We start from the raw sequence: 16905 nt of genomic DNA, 5'->3' as shown, positions 1-16905 counted from the left end.
AATCCTTTAGAACAAAGTATATTTGGTGACCATTGACATGTCATCTGTACATATTATGAGTCAACAATGAGATGCATTGTGTTTTTCTCCAGGAAATAAAATCTGTAGGGTTTTAACAGAAAAATTGAATCAGTCTTTTCATACCACATATTCAGTTAATCATAAAATAGTTTGGTTTCCAAATATAACAGTGAAAATTGGTAATTGTTTAATAGAATGTTTAAAGAAATCAAGATATAACTGAGGAATATAATCATGTTAATCCATTCATAAGAGATTTGTCATAAAAATTTTAAAAGTTGAATTTTAACAAGTTAATTTTTAGTACATATCTTACCTAGGCCCAAGGGAAGCCTGTGTTCTAGGCATGAGCCAATTCCTCTTCCTTGGGTTAAGGCAGTGAGGAAAACTACTAAACACATGAAAAAGTTTAATCCTCTTCAGGCATTGTCTCTTCTGTTTTGCTTACTTCTGGTTATTTATGCATTCTGAGCTTGAATAATTTCACTCTCCTATTTCTTTTCCCTTTGACCTTTGTTTATAACCTGATTTCTTTCCCATATTCTTTATCTTGTGTTCTTCATTTACATTGATTGCCCTCTGGATACTAAATCTGATTTCTGTGTTCTTAATGATTTGAGACTGAATTTTTCACTTTATACCTTATTTTTGAGCAACCATGATATACTATTAGAAAAGGGGAAAAAAAAAGAATCTGTAAGATGAATAGCTTTTATTTTGCCTTTTTGCCTTTTAAGAATTGTATTTGTTTCAGTTAATGATGGTTTATGACATGCTTAATTTTGACGATGTCAATGACCCTTAAAGTAAATATAGATCTCAAAGCCTCTTACCAGTTTGATAGTCCAGAAATGTCTTCAAGGACCTGTGAGACATCCTTTGAGTTACAACATCAAAGGAACTTGTACTCCTACTTCCTGGTCTCTGTAAGAGGGTAGGAATCTAATTTCAGTAAGTTCCAATTAACAAGCAGAGATGACCTAATTACATTTGATGAACTGATGACCTAAATAAAGCCCTCTAGTATTTTTCACTAGGTCACTTTTGCACTTGAAAACCCACTCACCTTTTGTTTCTGTGATGTTCAGCTTAATCTTTCTCCCCAGTAACCTTGCCAACCTAACTCTGTCTTTTGCAAATTTTCTTTGACAGCTCTGGTGTCATACCTCAGATAGGATAAGTTTCATCACTGGACCTAGGCCTCTCATCCAAGGCTCCTGGTGCTCAACTTTAAAGCCTCTGTCCTCACTCCTGACTGATAGATTAGGGAACCATTGATTTCTCATTCAGTACTTCAGACATCTGACCCCTGAAGCATGGTAAGTAACTGACTTTAATTCTAATCATATTTTTGATGGTAATGAGATTTTATTTGATTGAACTTTGGTTTTACGGTACTTAGAGTACTTGTAGTGTGCTGAGACATTAAGAAATATATTTATATTTATTGATTAATTTGGCTGCACCAGATCTTAGTTGCAGCATGTGGGATCTTTGATCATTATTGTGGTATGTGGGATCTTTAGCTGTGGCGTGTGGAATTCTAGATGTGGCATGTGAAATCTTTAGTTGTGATATGTGGGGTCTAGTTCCCTGACCAGGATTCAAATCTGGGCCCCCTGCATTGGAGAGCTCAGAGTATTAGCCACTGGAAGACCAGGGAAGTCCCTGTGTGCTGAGATTGTGTTTGACTTTTGGTCGGTTAGTTGGCATGTCTCTCGCTAATGGGAATTTCTTACTCTTCCAATTCTCCTCCTTTAAAGACTCCTCTTGACTATATGATCTGATGTTTTTCCTGTCTCTGGATGGAATTACTAAATTAACTTATAATTTCTGGTTCAGGGAACTCTATCTATTACAATAGGCTTAGATAAATAAATATTACTGAACTTCTTAGATTAAACACACACATACACTGAGCTTTGCATGATATAAAAATAATGTATATTCTTATACATTATGGGGAGGGTAATGGGAGGGGGGTTCAGGGTTGGGAACTCATGTACACCTGTCGTGGATTCATGTCAATGTATGGCAAAACCAATACAGTATTGTAAAGTAAAAAAATAAAAAAATAAAGAAATACCTACTTAAAAAATAATGTATATTCTTATAAAATTAATCCAAATGTTTAAAATATCAAGTTCACATAAAAATAAAATCAGTGATCTTATGAATTATCATGGTTAAATCTAATAAAAGTGTAGTTTTAAAATTCTACTTGGGTTTATGATCAAACAGATATCTACTAGATATTTAAGACTATAAATCTTATTCTGAATGTTTATTCTGATAAACTGTATTTCAACCATAATTATATCTTATACTTCTGCTTAAAAATACTTTCCAAAATATTTTTTGTAAAGAAAAATATTAGACTTATGCTAAATTAAGTAATATCCATGAAATATCTAGGTAATTTCTAAAATAATCTACTAAAACCTTTATTAGGCATGAGTTTAAGTTTGTATCAGTTCAGTTCAGTCACTCAGTCATGTCCGACTCTTTGCAACTGCATGGACTGCAGCATGTTAGGCCTCCCTGTCCATCACCAACTCCTGGAGCTTACTCAAACTCATGTCCATCAGGTTGGTGATGCCATCCAACCATCTCATCCTCTGTCGTCCCCTTCTCCTCCCACCTTCAGTCTTTCCCAGCATCAGGGTATTTTCCAATGAGTCAGTTCTTCACATCAAGTGGGCAAAGTATTGGAGCTTCAGCTTCAGCATCAGTCCTCCCAATGAATATTCACAACTGATTTCCTTTAAGATTGACTGGATGGATGTCCTTAAAGTCTATGGGATTTTCAAGAGTCTTCATCAACACTACAGTTCAAAAGCATTAATTCTTTAGCACTCAACTTTCTTTACAGTCCACCTCTCACCTCCATACATGGCTGCTGGGAAAACCATAGCTTTGACTAGATGTAGCTTTGTTGGACAAAATGTCTCTGCTTTTTAATATGCTGTCTAGGTTGGTCATAGATTTTCTTCCAAGGAGCATGCGTCTTTTGTATAGTTTTTTCTTATATTTTTGTTAAAGGCTAAAAATATCCTGCCGTATGGAGAATGTATGCCATAAGAAAGCATATACCTGTAAAAAATTGTGAGATGGTATATTCATAAACTTGTCTGATATAGAATGCTGATATAAGACTGTTCACAATGATCTATTTCCTTGTTTGCTCCATAACCTACTAGTGGTTAAAGAGTATAATCCACATATCTAAATGAATCTACCAGAAACAATTAGGGTAAAGTGAAACAATTTTGTATGCAAAATATATTAAGAGTATAGGATGTGTTTTTGTTTAAAAAAAACACTGTGTAAGTTATGCTGGGTGTATTTTAAGGGGAAAAAAGTAATATCATTGTGAATTAAAGTGACTGGTTGCTCTTGAGTGAGAAGAAAGTATATGACAAAATCTGACTGGTAAGATTATCTGTAGGTTTGCAGAATAATTTTGTGTGATCAGAGCTAGTTAATACTGGGTTAATTTTTTTTTTCTTTTTACTTTTTTTAATGACCTTTAGTAATCAGTGATGTCCTGATGCAAAACTAGAGTTTGGTGTTCTCTCTGTTAAATGACAAAAGTTTCTTAGATCATTGATTTGTTCCTAATACAATTATAAAAGGTTTTGTTTTCCTTATAAGTAACTTTCCTAGAAAGTAAATTTCTGTGTTTTATTGAATAACTTCCTATATTTCATGTTGACTTGAATATGTATTGATTATTTAAGTGAGCCAATTCTTCTCACATTTAAAAGAGCTAGAAATTTTGTTTTTTCAATCATGTTACCACCCATATTTCCTTTTAGACTCCTCTGACACTTTAGTTAAATAGGTAGCCAAGTAATGTTTTGGCGACTCATAATCAGATTACAAGTGCCCAAATCTTCTGAATTTTTAAAAACTTCTGATATTTTGCCATCTCAAAATAGAATTCCAAATGAAATTTGCTTGATCTCAAATTGACTTTGGAACTTTCCAGAGGATCTGTGGAAATTCACAAAAATTTTTCTTTTGCCTTGTAAAAAGAGAAATATTAAATATAATTAGGATTATTTGATATGTTGTCCAATAAGAGATGCCTAACCCTCCCTAGGTTATTTGTATGGGTAAAGTATCATCAATATAAGTATTTCAGAAACTTTAAAGTTTCTAGAAAATTTTCAGTTTCTATACTGTCCAAGATATATTCCAATTCTGCTTTGCTGGTATTAAATAAGAGTATAATGTAGTTATAGTTCAGTGGAAAACTTTTAACATTCCTCTCCTCTAGCCTCTGTGGGAGGTGAGAAACCAACTTTGATAAGTGCCCGTGAGTAAACACAGATGCCTAATTACACTGATAACTTCCGCTAGCTTGTTCTCTAGTATTTTTCCACTAGCTCATCCCGGTGCTTAAAACCCTCTTGCCTGTGGTTTCAATACAGTTGAATCAATCTGTCTCCCATAGAGAGATTTCAATAGTTTTTAACAAAAACTTTCTTGTCTGTTTAGCTTTGTCTGGTATAATTGGTCTTTGACAAAACCTTGACACAAATATAGTATAGTTAATACATATTGAATTTCCTTTCTCTTTGCTACATGCTTTACAAACATTATCTAACTTAATTCTCTTGGTCACCTTAAGAGATGTACTTAATTCATTTGGAAGCTGAGGAAACTGAGGTTTAGATTTGCTAAATATCCTAAGTCACTCAGCTAAACTTGAGGACTCCCCCTCAACATACAATCCCTTCTTGGCTGGGAGGATCTTATACACAGTTTTGTATTTATGGTTCTATGACTTACTTTTAGAAAGAGAACCTCCAAGATTGTGTGAAGACATCATAGAACCTGAATGTGCCCCTAAATGGTTAACATATGTTAAATTCAGAATTTAAGCATGGGAATGGCTGGTCTCAATGCCTGTATGCTTCTTTTGTCAGGTGTGGCTCTTTCCATGTTCCTTTTCTTGTTTTAGTGAAAGAATTAAAATGACAGACCAGGAAAGCTCATGCAAGCAGGATTTAGTAAACAAGTAACATGAAAATATCCTCCTGAGATGTGAGAGGGGACCCAGCCCATTTTAGTTTTTTTTCTCTTTATGTCCTTTGTTTCTCACCCAAGCAGTCTGCAGAGACTGATACATTCTGTTCCATGTCAAACAGGGCTTGTATTTGAGACCAAGCAGGGAAGGGGTCATGTTGAGAATGTTTTTCCCCCACCAAAATTTTTTACTCCAGGCTGTGGATTTTCCCTTTTTTTTGTTTTGTGCAAACTGTTTCATTCCTTTGTCTGCCTTTTAGCTGCCATTTTTTTAATGGCCATTTTGGACTCTTTTTTTTTTTTTTTTTTTACTCTAACTACCTAACACTTTCACTACAATTATTTTCAGTCTTGTTTTGGAGTACTAGTGTTTAGTAAAATTATCTCAGAGACAACTCTGCAGAACTAAGGGCAGGCTTGTGGGAGAAACTGAGTTCTGGGACTTCCACTGCAATTAACTATAAGACCAGCCCTGCCTCTCTCCCACTCTTCATCTATTTATATGTCATATGAATCAAACTTATTTTGAAGAAATTATAGAAATAAGTCTTGTCCAAAATGGTTTGGAAGTAGTGGTAATGTCAGTCTTCTAGGACATTTTTTTTTTTTATTGAGTATCTGATGATATAAGTTAGCAACTGTGGCAAATTAATTGTACAAAATTTATTCAATATATTTTGAACTGAAAAGGCCTAAGAAATTATCTAGTCTAATATCTTCCTTTTAAAGACACAAGAAATGAGTCACAGAAAAGAAAGTAATTTACCTAAGGTCAAAGACTGGTTCAGCATAGAACTGTAATGATTAAACTCTAACCATGCATTATGTCACTAGCTTATTTTAAACATACTTTAAGAAAGCACTGAATGTAACTTGTCTTTGTATTGATGGTAGTCATGCTTTGAAGGTCATTGTTCACTACATGCTACTTGATTCATTTTGTGAGTGACCACAAGAAGATATTTAACTTCAATCAAAATAAAAAACCAGTTCTGAGCAGCTTATTTATTTTCTATTTTAAATAACATCAAATGTGTAAGTGGTTTAATTCCCTACTTTGGCTAGTTTCTAGAACTATCACTAACAAATTCGTTATGGACTGAATACTTGTGTCTTACCCCAATTTCATTTGTTGAAACCCAGACCTCTAATATGATGGTAGCTGGAGGTAGATACTGGGTAGTAATTAGGCGAGATTAAGTCATGAGGATAAGGCTCTCATGGTGGAACTAATGCCATTATAAGAAGAAGAGATATGAGATATACATTGATATACTTGATATACATTGTTGTTAAGAAATCACTATTAATTTGACCTGAAGCTAGACAGGCACCATACTCCATGAAGATTTTTGGGTAGTTGTGTCTCTATCTCACTTGTATACAAATATTTCTCTAGTTGCTAATGCAGTGTCTTGTATATTATGGGCCTCCAACAAATAACGAATGCATGCAGGCATGAAGGCAAGGAGAATGCCAAAGTTCTAACAACTGTGACAAAACCCACAACTGATACTTTTCAGATTAATGAAGGAAAAAAAAAAAAAAGAACATATTTTTAGTTCTTATGGTGTTTCAGACTCTGTATTGCATACCTTGTATAAACTATAATACTTACTATTATGTTGTCAGGCTGTAAACTTTAATTTTAAGATGAAAAAATTGCGACTCAGAGGCCCCAAAACCAAGTGGCTAGTTTAAGAGTCAGAATTTAGATTTTTAAATTGTATTCCCTTTTCACTATCATAAAGTATCATGTTTTGTAAGATATTATGTTTCATAATAAGATTATGGAGAAAGTGCTACAATAACCTAAAGCAGAAAGAGATGTTTTTTATATAGTGAAGTACATGATGTAGCATTTAAATTACATACTGAAGTTTGGATAGAATTTGAACAATACATGGAAGAAAGAGACAAATATATTGAGCATATGAGCATGCCCTGAGAAGAGATTGTTTCATGGCTGTAACAATTTAGCTGTAATTAAAGTAGAGTGAGGATTCTTTCCATATCACTCTTGAGTTAAGTACTTAATTGGGATTTGTGAATTTTCAACATAATTGTGGAGATTAGCTGTCTGTATTATACAGAATAATAATTCAGAAAAAATGATCTAGAGCATAAATTCTCACTTTGAAATTCACATCAATGACTTACTTGCTTGAAGGCATTACTTGCTTTTCATGCATCTTAGTTTTCTTCTCTAAAGTTGAACTTCTTTCTAGTTTGTTTATCACACAACTGAGGTGCTAAATCACACAATCCTCAAAAATTCCATAGGACAATGCTTGCAAGTGTTAACTATTTCTTCTGTTTGTTATCAGTTACATTCAAAAATGTATTTTTTTAATTTTATAAGTACTTCTATTTATAAATAGTCATATTTTAAAGGCCTTTCCTTTCACGGAAGCTGCAAAAGGTTTCTTTTAAATTTCTCTCACCTTAACATTTGTGGTATCTGATTGACTTGAAATTTGATTTCTTTTCTTATTTCAGTGTTGAGCCTGCCACTCAGGTAGACCTCAATCAAAGGTCATGTTCAGTTCTGACCAACAAGCTACCCATTATCAATTGAGTGATACACTATTTCTGGTATTATCTATTTTTATTCAATCTCTTTGTTGGCCTTCATTTTAAGATATAATAAAAGATCAAGGAATATAAGAATATATTTCTAATCCCCAGGGGAAATTTTAAAACTCAAAGATGTGAAGTTAAAAACAAGAAACTGGTGTATATTAAAACTGTGATTTTGAACTGCTCATGCCATAAAACATGTAAATAAATAAATAAATAAATAAACTAGGACCAGTTTTCAGAGTCAGGATAGTACTGATCATCTCTAAAAGAGTAGCAAAGTCATTCACTATCTAGAAAAAATGCACATAAAAATATTTTAATTTTCCACTCCTTTACTAAAAATTAACACTTTAATAGACCTGGATTTGACTAAAGTTTGTGTGTATATTCTCACACTCCTATTATCCTCTAAATAATTCTTTAATTCAAAACAAATTCCCCAATGCTTAGTTAGTATGTACAGTGAGTCAGACGTTGTGCTAGGTGTAAAGTTATAAATCATATGAAATCAATCAGACTTTCAACTTAAATATAATCACACAAAAGAGAATTTAAGAAATGATGAATAAAGTATCCTGTCACAAGAACAAGACTATGGGAATACAAAGAAGATACATATCAAATTGTAAACAAAGCAAACCTTTTTAATTAACATAAATCTTGGTTGAATTAAGAGCCTAATTGTATTAATATATGTATATACAAATTGCATTTAAAGAGAGGCATTAAATTCCACCCATCTGCCCAGCTGGCTTTCAGTATATGTCTCATTCAATTTAATGTATTTTTTTTTTTAACCAGATCTTCTTTTTCATTTTCATCTAATGACTAGTGTTCTCGCTCTCTTTTTTTTTTTTTTTTCTATACAAGAGTGCCTTTTCCAGCTATTTAATCAGAGGTGATTTCCCTTAGAGCAAGACTAACGCATGCTCTTAAAAAGTCAGGTTTTCTTGTTTGTTTTTGTTTTAAAATAGCAGATAACAATCAGACAGAAGGTAAAGCCTATGCAAAGGCAAATAGTTCTGATATATGACTATTTTTGAAACTTGAAGTAATTTGGTTTGAGTGAATGAATAAGAAAAGTAAGAGCTTCTAGTTCATAGAGGGCCTTATTTAGAAATGAAATTGTCTGAAATTTCCACTGCCACTTGTGAAGAGTTACTCAATAATTTTAAGAAGGGACTCAATTATATATGTGTGTGTGTGTGTATATATATATATATATGTATGTATGTATGTTGTATATACACACACATACAGTCTTTTAGTTGGAATAACTATGAAAAATTTAAAACACAGCTAAGAGCAAAAGAAGCAGGACAACCTTAGCCCCATACATGGATAACATAAACGCAACAATTGTGAAATCTCCTAAAACTTAAAAAAACTCCTTTGCTGATATCTGATACCCAAAGCATAATTAAGTGCCCCTTATTGTCTCGATGATTTTATATAGGTGGCCACATTTTGCTTGGTATTTATCGAGTTAAGTCTCTTGATCTGCAATAGTGTCCCTTTCACTCCTTTTACTCTCTACTATTGATTATTGCAAAAGCCAGGTCTTTGTCTTTTAGAATGTCCTATAAAGGAGTACATCAAGGCTGTATACTGTCACCCTGCTTATTTAACTTATATGCATAGTACATCATGAAAAACGCTGGGCTGGAAGAAGCACAAGCTGGAATCAAGAATGCCAGGAGAAATATTAATAACCTCAGAAATGCAGGTGACACCACCCTTATGGCAGAAAGTGAAGAGGAACCAAAAAGCCTCCTGATGAAAGTGAAAGAGGAGAGTGAAAAAGTTGGCTTAAAGCTCAACATTCAGAAAATGAAGATCATGGCATCCAGTCCAATCACTTCATGGGAAATAGATGGGGAACCAGGGGAAACAGTGACAGGCTTTATTTTTAGGGGCTCCAAAATCACTGCAGATGGTGATTGCAGCCATGAAATTAAAAGACGCTTACTCCTTGGAAGAAAAGTTTTTGTTTTTTTTTGGAAGAAAAGTTATAACCGACCTAGTAGCATGTTGAAAAGCAGAGACGTTACTTTGCCAACAAAGGTCCCTCTAGTCAAGGCTAGTTTTTCCAGTGGTCATACATGGATGTGAGAGTTGGACTGTGAAGAAGGCTGAGTGCCAAAGAATTGATGCTTTTGAACTGTGGTGTTGGAGAAGACTCTTGAGAGTCCCTTGGACTGCAAGGAGATCCAACCAGTCCATTCTGAAGGAGATCAGCCCTGGGTGTTCTTTGGAAGGAATGATGCTAAAGCTGAAGCTCCAGTACTTGGCCACCTCATGTGAAGAGTTGACTCATTGGAAAAGACTCTGATGCTGGGAAGGATTGGGGGCAGGAGGAGAAGGGGATGACAGAGGAAGAGATGGCTGGATGGCATCACTGACTCGATGGATGTGAGTGTGAGTGAACTCCGGGAGTTGGTGATGGATAGGGAAGCCTGGCGTGCTGCGATTCATGGGGTCACAAAGAGTCCGACATGACTAAGCAACTGAACTGAAATTTATGCTTTTCTTTCATTTCTTGTGCCATTTAGATTGTTACTCTTAACTTCTCACTTTTATGTTAATAGAAGTTAACTCTAAAGACTTGGCAAGGGGAGAGTCTACATTTCAATAATTTGAAATTAGTTTAGATTGTACATTTCAATAATTTGAAGTTAGTTTAATAACTTGAATTTATTCATATACAAGGTAATTTCATCTTGTATATGCTAGTAACTGAGAAAAAGCAAAACAAGAGTTTATAAACTACAACTGCTTATACACCAGTCTGTGGTACAACAAGATGTGTTCTCTCTTGTTTTGTGTGTACTTTTATTTTTTTGTTTTTTAGCAAACTGATGAGCCAAAAACCAATCAAGGATAACAGTCTCCCCTAAACCGAATTAATGCAGATGTTAGGTAAAACAATTTAAGTGATCTGTATGGTTTCAACTGTAAAAATGCATATTCTGTTAAACTTTGGGTAATGGCTACTGGTATCCATCTGTTAGCCTTTCCACTAGTTAAACAAGGATAAAAACATTTTCTTCACAATAATTCTCGTCTTTCCTTCGGGTTGAACCACATTCCCAGAGGGGCTAAATTGACTATGAAGGCTACTGTTTCTACTTGACATGCCATCTGCTGGATGACATCTCAGAATGATCACTGGGAATTAAGTTTAAGCAACTGTATCAGACAGCACAGAAAGGCAAGGATATTTACACAAGCAATAACAGCCTAGGTAACTTTTGGAAACCTCCTCATAGCCAGTATTTTTTGTTTATTTGTTTACAGTTGAATTAAATCCACCTACATGAATTAATCCCATAATTAGTTTGCCAAATTTTGATAACTAACAAGTCTTTTTTTGCTAATTGAAAATGTGGTTGAACTACCTTTACTGAAGTGTTTATCCAGTTATTTATTATACATGCTCATTTCTTGGACATGTAAATATATGTCGATCCCCATCTCCCAGTTTATCCACTCCTGCCCCATATGTTTGTTTATTACATATATGACTCTATTTCTGTTTTGTAAATAAGTTTATTTGTACCTTTTTTTTTTTTTAGATAGCACATATAAGTGATTTCATATGATGTTTATCTTTCTCTGTCTGACTACCTTCACTCAGTATGACAATCTCTAGGTCTATCCATGTTTCTACAAATGACATTATTTCATTCCTTTTTATGACTAATATCCCCTTGTAAATATGTACCACATCCTCTTTATGCATTCATCCAGCAATGAACATTTAGGTTAGTTCCATGTCCTAGCTATTGTAAATAGTGCTGCAATGAACACTGGGGTGCATGTATCTTTTCAAATTATCATTTTCTCCACATGTATGCCCATGAGTAGAATTGCTGGATCATATGCTAGTTCTGTTTTCAGTTTTTAAGGAAATTTCCATACTGTTCTCCATAATGGTAGTAACAATTTACATTCCTATTGACAGCATAGGGGGAGTCTCTTTTCTCCACACCCTCTCTAACATTTATTGTTTGAGATTTTTTGATGCTGATCATTCTCACCTATATAAGGTGATACATCACTGTAGTTTTGATTTGCATTTCTCTAATAATAAATAATGTTGAGAATGTTTTCATGTGCTTTTTGGCCATCTCTATGTCTTCTTTGGAGAAATGTCTGTTTATGTCTTCTTCTCATTTTTTGATTGGGTTCTTGTTCTTTTGATATTGAGCTGCATGAGCTTTTTGTGTATTTTGGAAATTAATTCCTTGTTGGTCACTTCATTTGCTAATGTTTTCTCCCATTCTGTGGGTTGTTTTTCATTTGTTTATGGTTTCCTTTGCTCTGCAAAAGCTTTTAAGTTTAATTAGATCCCATTTGATTTTTTTTTTAAATTTTCATTACCCTAGGAGATGGATCAAAAATTTTTGCTATGATTTATGTCAGAGAGTGTTCTACCTATGTTTTCCTATAAGAGTTTTCTACTATTTGGGCTTATATTTAGATCTTTAATCCATTTGAGCTTATGTAGGGTATTAGGAAGTGCTCTAATTTCACTCTTTTACATGTAATTATCTAGTTTTCTGTCTGATTCTGGAAATGTGTTGCTTTGAGAGATAGTTCAGTGAATTTCAATGTTAAATCTTTCATTTATGAATGTCTAAGTTTTAAATTTGTTAGTACATTTACACAGGACAGCCTGAATCGTTGGGTGTGTGTTCTGGAGTATAAAAGCAGGACTGTTAAAGTAACTGAAATTATTCTTTTCAGTTTGGTTCCAGGGCTTGTATTCTTGGTGTCATTTTTTTCTATAAAAAAATTCAATCTAGTTGTGTATCCTGTAAAGCTAGGTTTGGTGACTACCTGTTGGAAATCTTTGTCATATATGTATATGTGAATATGGGAAATTTAGTTTTAAGGTCAAATGTTACATAGTGACAATGGAGGAATTAATCTAAACCTCATGGGACATCTTTAATGTTATATAATTAAAATTTAAAATATGTAGATTAATATCTTTAAAGCAAGGGGTACAATTTTTGGTCAAGATTAAATCCTATTATAAATTGAGGCCGTTTTGATTCTAAAATATTAGTTTAACCTTTTGAAAACTCTGGAATAATAAGGCATGAAAATTTATCTTTTAATGAGAAACCTTGTATAATTTCTTGGTTATTAAATTGCAAAGTAAGTTTCTCTTAGACCAGAGTGGTGTATTGAAAATATTTCCCAAGGAAGAAAAACAAAACTGACTAGTTTTTTTGCAAGGTCCAGATAAGGGAAAGCATTAATCTAACCAGGAAATTTGTATACTATTACCAAAACATATTGATTATTTCATGATTAGGATAGCTGATCAAAATCCATTTATAAATTCAAATGGTCCCTAGAAGAGTGTTCTGTATCTTGCCCTACTTTATAGTTTCCTGCATTGTAATTATAGATAAGGCAAATACTATTATCTTTTGAATCTCTCAGATAAAAATTTCTCCATCAATAATTTTTAAAGTTTGGATTAACTTGATTAACATGACATTGTGGGTGCTTTCTATAACACAAAGTTTCAATGTCTTGATTTAAATTGATTCCAACTAGCCACTTTGTACATGCGAAAGTCCATAGAAGTTGATGAAATAAAATTCTGAGAAAAACATTTTAACTCTTTTATAGAGGCAGAAGGTTGTATTGTGATAAATCCTCTGGATTCATAAAAATCAATTTGAGTAACTGCCTATAAAGTCTCAATAGCGGTAAAATTAGTAAGGGCTGTTTGTTTTACATAGTAGTCATATAAGGATTTATTTCTACCATTTCAATTGTGATTTAATATTAATAAAGTATATCAAATGATAAATACTTGTTTAGAGACATTTTTCACGTATAATATTCCTTAGACTTGAATGTACATATAAATCAACTGTATTAAATACTCAAATTCCTAGACCACACTACCAGAGAATCTGATTATGTATTTGTGAAGTGGCACCTGAATATGTACATTTTAACAAACATTTTTGAACTCCAAATTGAAATTTATAATACTCAGCTCTCTAGGTTGTTAGAAGATTTGAGGGACTGGATCAGACATTTTCATTCACTTGAAAATCATTACTATATAACTTATATTTTTTAAAAAACTGAGTAAGTTTATATTCTTAAACCATTTCTAAACTATCTCAGTAACATAATACTGAAAAGGTTAAGAGCTTGAAATCTAAAGATAGCAATTTTTATTACTATCCAATGATAGTAATAATTCTATCTAAATTTGCTGTAGTTTGATGTTTTATAAGATTCTTATCTTCCTTAGAATAATAAAGTTTATATATCTCTGGTAAGACTGATTAAGGGAAAAATGAGAGAAGAGAAGTCACAAGTTGCCAAATTCATAAATAAAATGCAAGATGTCACTAGAGTTTAAGATAGTCCCCTGAATGTTCAAACTAATTGCACTTTATGTAATAAAGAATTTTATCTAGACTATACAAATAACAGGTAAAACCTATTCACAGTTTTCAAAACAAAAGAAAAAAGAGCAAAATTATAAGTGCATTTCACCAGTGGCATCAAAATTGTGAATAAATATAAGAAATGCTGTTTAAATTCATGTCAAAAGAAAAATGCAAATTGTAACCACAATTAGATACTATTCTACACTTAGTAATGACTGAAATTAGAAACTGACAATATAATGATGTAGAGAAATGAGCATTTTCATACACTGATGACAGAAGCTATAATCACTTTGGAAAAGTATTTGGCAGGATCTAAAAAATTAAGCACACTCGTTCTCTATAACCCAGGAGTTTCTTTCCTAAGGAAAATATACTACATCAAAAGAAAGTGATTGAATACATGCAAAAGAAGGTATAAATATGAATTCAAAATCATCATTTCTAATAGGAAATAATTGGAAATGCCCTAAATGTCACCAGCAGTAAGCTAGATGGATAAATGTGTGAAGTCTTTATATAATGGGAACTATGGTTTATAATAATGTTAATAACGCATATCTCTACATGTTGACTGGACAGAGGGGCCTGGTAGGCTGCAGTCCGTGGGGTCGCGAGAAGTCAGACATGATTGAGCAACTTCACTTCCACTTTTCACTTTCATTCACTGGAGAAGGCAATGGCAACCCACTCCAGCGTTCTTGTCTGGAGAATCCCAGGGACGGCGGAGCCTGGTGCGCTGCCGTCTATGGGGTCGCACAGAGTCGGATCCGACTGAAGCAACTTAACAGCTGCATGTTGACTGGAGAAGGCAATGGCAACCCACTCCAGTACTCTTGCCTGGAAAATCCCAGGAGTGGAGGAGCCTGGTAAACTGTAGTCCATGTGGTCACTAAGAGTCGGACATGACTGAGCGACTTCACTTTCACTTTTTACTTTCATGCAACAGAGAAGGAAATGGCAACCCACTTCAGTGTTCTTGCTTGGAGAATCCTAGGGATGGGGGAGCCTGGTGGGCTACTGTCTATGGGGTCACACAGAGTTGGACACAACTGAAGTGACTTAACAGCCGCAGCAGCAGCTTCACATTGACACCACTCCACCCTACTCTCACCATCCTACTCTCACCATCTACTGTCTAGTAAGTGCTCAAGTCTAAAATTAGCCCAAGAGGGAAAGGTAGTATGAGGAAGTGGCCCAGGAAACAGATTCTTGGAATTTATTCAAGGATTCCCGTACAGAGCACTGGGAAACTGATCTGGTTCTCTTTAATTTCATCTGGCTGCATCTTCTATTTTACGCCAGCACTTCTTAGATTCCTTCTGATATCTAAATAGGTGCCCAATACTTTTCAACCTCTGTTGTTTTCTCTTTGCCACTTCCATATGTAGCCGGATTACGGTACCTGCATACCTCCATGGGACACTGAGACTCTTGTATCATAAAAATATATTCAACTCAAGGCATTGCCCTTACCTTGCCTCTTACCCTTGCACACTCCATCGTCCACTACTCCTGACTTTCCTAAATCACTTTACTTCTCTAAAGCCAAATTTCATCTCAGTAAAATGCAGTTGACAAAGTTAGGTGTTTAGATGGTAGGAGAGTGGTTACTTGTGAAAGGCGGGGGTGAAAGAGGACATGAGGGGCTCTAAAGGGAAGCAGTTGCAGTCTGTTTCTTGATCCAGATACTGGTTACATAGGTTGACTCACATTCTGAAAATTTGTATATGCATGATTTATCCTTTCTTTTTTTGCACATTATACTTCAAAATAAAAAGTTTGCTTAAAAGACATACTGGTTTTACTACTCTAAAATTATATTTGACTATAAGTCCTACTGTAACAATAAGATGAAGATTATGAAAGTGAGATGCCAAGAATAAGCAATTCTTTAATTCATCTACACAAATAATACTTAAATAGCTGCAAATTGTAAAACACTGTGTTAGGTATTCACACTGTCAATATAATCCTTGTCCTTAACAATTTCATAATCTTGTTGAAGTGCAAAAATAAACCAGAACTAATAAATAAATGCAGTGAAAGGGCATGGAAAAGGCCATGAAAAGGCTATTGCACTGGAGAATAAGATCTATGAGAAATATGAAACTTGTTATGGTATGTAACTAAAATTTTGAGGAACCATAGATTAAGGCACTTACAAACGTGAAATTTGAAAAACCAAGTAGACGATGTTGCTTAATGTTGCCAGACCTCAGTTTGTTTGAAATTATATTCTCATTTATCAGTTTATAATTAACAAGTACAATACTCAAATTCTTTATCAAGAGAAACAAGATACAAAGTAATTCAGGTATATTTCTATTAGATAAAGTCCAAGCAAAATGAATCTATTTTCTTACTATTTTTCATGGTGGTTGTCTTTGCAAAGGGGAAGGAGTAGTGATTGTAAAGGGTCAATAGATAAGCTTCCAAAGTACTAGAAATTTTTTATTTATTGATTTGTGTGGTGGTTACATAGGATGTCACTTTTTCTTTTTAGTTATAAATATATAATTATTGTTTTCAGTTTATACAGTTGGATAAATAAGTTTTTAAAGATGTTCATTTGAAAATCACCTAAAAGATTGCAGAAATGATGTAACAGTGGACTTTGTTTTTTGTTTGTTTTTTTTTTTTTTAGTTTTTTATTTTTTACATTTTAAAATCTTTAATTCTTACATGCATTCCCAAACATGAACCCCCCTCCCACCTCCCTCCCCATAACATCTTTCTGGGTCATCCCCATGCACCAGCCCCAAGCATGCTGCATCCTGCGTCAGACATAGACTGGCGATTCAATTCACATGATAGTATACATGTTAGAATGTCA

This window comes from Ovis canadensis, chromosome 10, assembly GCF_042477335.2.
Source record: "Ovis canadensis isolate MfBH-ARS-UI-01 breed Bighorn chromosome 10, ARS-UI_OviCan_v2, whole genome shotgun sequence".
Taxonomy (NCBI): Eukaryota; Metazoa; Chordata; class Mammalia; order Artiodactyla; family Bovidae; genus Ovis; species Ovis canadensis.
The sequence above is the reverse complement of the archived record's forward strand: the minus strand, read 5'-3'. Positions refer to the sequence as shown.